This window comes from Panthera pardus, unplaced genomic scaffold, assembly GCF_024362965.1.
Source record: "Panthera pardus isolate Hobbes unplaced genomic scaffold, ASM2436296v1 HiC_scaffold_8, whole genome shotgun sequence".
Taxonomy (NCBI): domain Eukaryota; kingdom Metazoa; phylum Chordata; class Mammalia; order Carnivora; family Felidae; genus Panthera; species Panthera pardus.
Genome location: NW_026527013.1, coordinates 85,085,433 through 85,090,066, shown reverse-complemented (window position 1 = coordinate 85,090,066; position 4,634 = coordinate 85,085,433).

Here is a 4,634-nt window from a genome sequence, read left to right as displayed (position 1 = left end):
CATGACAAAGAATATATATAGCTACACCTACCAGAAAGAAAGTAAAAACTCTGTGTTATTTTTTGTGATAATAATTTAATTAAACAAACATAACCAGGGAATTATTAATTTTGAATTCCTATGTTAAAATAGAGGCAATTATTCAAAATTCTTCAGGTCAAAGTATTTGTCATATAATGAGAAAAATAAAAACCAGTGTTTGAATTGTTAAAGTGTTGAATACAGTGGATAATTATTTATATGTAAAAGATATGTGTAAAAATAGTCCCCATATTTGTTTCCCCATTGCACAAAATAGAGTTAAGTAGAGTAACTATGAGATTTTGAATCAATGTCTTCAATTTGAATGTAGACTCTATGTTACTTTGGTGAGTAAATTAATTTCTCTATGTGATTACTGAAATGGAGATAATAGTACATAACTTATAATAATAGTGATAACTTATATAGCGCCCATGGTACATTAGGCACAGTTCTACGGACTCTGTATCTACTAATACATGAAAATACAAGAGCCCTGTGAGTTTGCTTATCTAACCAAAATCCCACAAGTAATAAGTAGTGTACTAGGACTAAACAGAGGCAGTCTGACTTCAAGTCCGTGCTGGTAAATAACGTACTCAAGGACCCCATTGGGTATTTTCCCAGGCAAATGAATTAATGTACGTAAGATGCTGATATATTGTATACAATAAAAGGCCAAAAATGTTAGTCATTGTTAAATGTGTATAGTAAAGCATTTATCTAAATTTTTGGCCTTTTGAAAACTTAGCACTGTAGCAGCTTTTGGCCTTATTTTCTAGTAAACATTGCTAAAGCTATAAACCCAGTCAGTACTCTGTTCTGCATGTTAAACTGATTGCGTTTAATAAGTATGATAAATTGCAAAAATAGCCACAAATTATTCCCCTCTTTGTATCCACTTTGCCTTTCCCTGTAATTCTGAGTACTCATCCACTCAGATTCTGGGTTTAACCATGTCACTTGTTTTGGTCAATGAGGCAATACCAAACATGACAAGTAGAGAATTAGAAGATGCTTGTGCATTGGGGCTTGTCCTTTTCTTGAAGTTTATGAAACTCTGCAACCACCATGTAAGTGAGCCCAGGCTAGCCTGCTGGATGGAGAGAGATCTGTGACCCAGTCACCCCTATTCCCCTAGCCATCTGCCAGCCATCCACCAAGACTATGAGTGAGGTCATTCTCACTAACCAGCCCCAGTCAGTTCCCAGGTGAGTCCTGATGCGTAAGTGAGATTAGCTAAGGCCTGTGGGAAAGCTGCCCACTAAGTTCAACCCATATTACAGCCTGACAAATTGTGAGCAAATTCAATAGCTGTTGTTTTAAGCTACTAAGTTTCATGGTGACATATTACTTCCCAAAAATAACTATAAGAAAATGAAATTTCAGTGAATCTTTCTTGATGCTATGGTATGACTGGGGTAGAAGGAATTACGTGGAAATTTGGCCATTACTGGATTAATATGATGACATGGATTGAGGAACTCAGATCTGTATTACCTATTTTGGCACTATATAGGAGCCTGTCAAATTAATAATGCAGAGGCGACTGATCATTCTTAGAGTTACTTAAGGTCATCTGGCTTTGTATTCGGTCTCATTTTTCAAGCTGGCATAGCTAGAGGTTAATGTAAATTAGCAACTGAAAACTATTAGCTTCCAAGTCCCAGCAAGATTTTATCTGGCAAAACTTCTCAGTCCTATTCTCAGAGTGAATGAGAAAAAGAAATACATAGGAAATGCTGCCAGTATGGGGGAATGGATCCTTTTCAGTGTGACAGTCTCAACCCTGTGTGTAGTACGGATCACCTTCCTTTGTACATTTTCAGCAGGGTGGTTATAGACTCCAAAATGTGAGTTCGATGTAATAGCAAAATCAAAGTCAGAAAGATTTTTGTATTGAGCTAGCCAGCACTCCCAACATTCCTAATCTGTTGCATATTTGAAGACCAGAAAATGACATTTTTTTGTAGGTGAACAGGTGATCTTTTTACTAATGTTAAATTAAAGACTTCTATCAATGTAACATAGCAATATTGAAACAAAACAGATTACCTTTCATTTTAAGTAATGTAATTCATACCAATCTGAAGAAACTCTGGACCAAGTAATTTTTTTTTTCTAAAACACCCAAGTACACACAGCAAAAGCCTGATATAAAAATTACCTTACGACAGTTTTAATCATCTCTCTAATTCATTTCCATGTAACTTGGCAAAACAGTTTTGTATGATTTTCTGTATCAGTTTCCACTGTGGGAAAATATTTTTTCAAAACGCTAAAGATGTTAACTGAGTCTCCTATAATACTTAAAAACATTCCAGAGTAAAGTAGCACAGTATGCATGATCAAATAGATTTTTCACTGTCCTAAATTTTTAAACAATTATTTCATTATACATATGAAGTACTCTGGTAGCTCAAGACATTAGTTCACTAAAGATAATTAGTGTATCTGCCAAGCATAGTATAGAATGAAGTCTATTTGACCTGGGAACTGTATGACATAGGAACTGTTTGGCCATGGGAATTGCAATTGTCAGTTGGTGAGAATATATTTACCATCTGTCATCTACCGTGTTTCTGCTTGGCACTGCCCACTGGAACATTCGGAGTGGCTTTTAGCATTAAAATTCTCTCCCATTTGTGATCTCCTCAAGTCACTGTTTTCCCAGCCATTACAATGTGTATCTGTTAAATCCATTATTCCTACTACCATAGCTTTGTCTGACAGGAGGCAAAACACCTTGGATAGCATGATTTTTACAGAGCAGAAAATGTGTCATCCACAGATATATTGGTGGGGCCGTTGTTGCTGGTATGTTTAAATCTGTAAAATTGGTAGAAGATTTTTAGTTAATGTTTGGGGAAAAGCAGCAGTTTGGGACCAGCTTTCCGTTCACTGAACTATGAAGTAATGGATATGTAGTGATAATAGCGGCCACATTTTTAATCAATAAAATTAATATAAATGTTCCATGAATTAAGTTGTCTGTGTTTATATATTTGCTCATCACCATGGATACTTTCATTAAAAGAATGTTGATATTTAGTTGTTAACTTTGCCCAAGGGAAGAATTCCAAGAAGCATCCAGAAACACTGTCAGAAATTATTTGTAGTACATTATGAGCCATCTTCTGTGGGCTGTACCATAGGCTGATTCCATTTTTAATATTCTCTTTTAAGATTTCCTCTAATATTACTTTAATTATCTTTTAAAAATAATTCCTTAGTTAATATTTAGAACCGAATAAAATGTAAACAGATTCTAAAAATTGTTTCTTTTCTCACCCAGAGAGCATCATAAGTAGATTCGGCTGATGTAAAGTTAGAAATGATATAAATTCATAGATTATCATTTATTCACTTAAAGTGAAGATGACCCATTCATTTAGCTGCCTCAGTAATTGACACCAACTATCATAGCTAACTTTATTATTTTATGATGCCAGATGATACCAACAACTGCAAGAATAATGGAAATCATTGTGTTGTTTATGCTCTTTCATAGCTATTTCTGACACAGACATTTGAATTAGCACAATATAAAGAATAAAAAATATTTTATTACTATAGTATTTTGTTTTATTTTATTGTTTTTCAACTAAGAAAACCAAATTATCTACACTAAGTGAAAAAAGTGACTATTTGAGGGGCGGCTGGGTGGCTAGTCATTTAAGCATTCGACTTCGGCTCAGCTCATGATCTCACAGTTCATGGGTTCAAGCCCTGCATCGGGCTCTGTGCTGACAGCTCAGCTCCTGGAGCCTACTTCAGACTCTGTCTCCTTCTAATTTTGCCCCTCCCCCAATCGTACTCTGTCTCTGTCTCTGTCTCGCTCTCTCTCCCACCCTCCCTCAAAAATAAACATTTAAAACAATTTTTTTAAATAAATTAAAAGGTGATTATTTGAATAATTCAAATATTAAAGTACATGTTTTCCCCATGTCTAAGTTCCCAAATGACATTAAAATTGGAAATGCATTAGAGGGCATATGTATCTGATTAATATCATATATTCTATAGAAAGTTTCTGGATTCAAATCTTAGCACTAACATTTGTTGACTTTGTGACCTTGGGAAAGTTTTCTACTTTTTGGCCTTTACCTTCTCATATGTAAAATAGAGGTAATGTTACAACTTACTTCGAAAAATAGAGGTAATGTTACAACTTACGTCAAGGAGTGTTGAGATGGTTAAATGTAAAGTGCTTAGCAGAATGCATGGAGCATCCATTTTCTATGGTCTGTAAACTGCAAATGTTTACAACATGGAATGTGTAGCAATGTATTAAGTTTAGCTATAAATCCCACTTTGATACTTTTCTCATTTGTTTGTTCTGATTCACCAAATAATTTCAAGGATATTTTCCACTGGTATTACCTATTTACCTCAGCATGCTTTTTCATCTCCTGCAGTGCTGTTTCCCAGTATCTTTATATGCTCTCTCCTCTTGATTCAGAGAGGTCAGTCCATGACCAAATTGTATTAAATAACCACATCATGCCTATACTATGCTCTATCCTGTGGTTCTACTGAGTTTTCAACAATTAATATCTAAGTATTAACATTATTTATTTATCTATTAATTTATTTATCATCTATTTCCCACA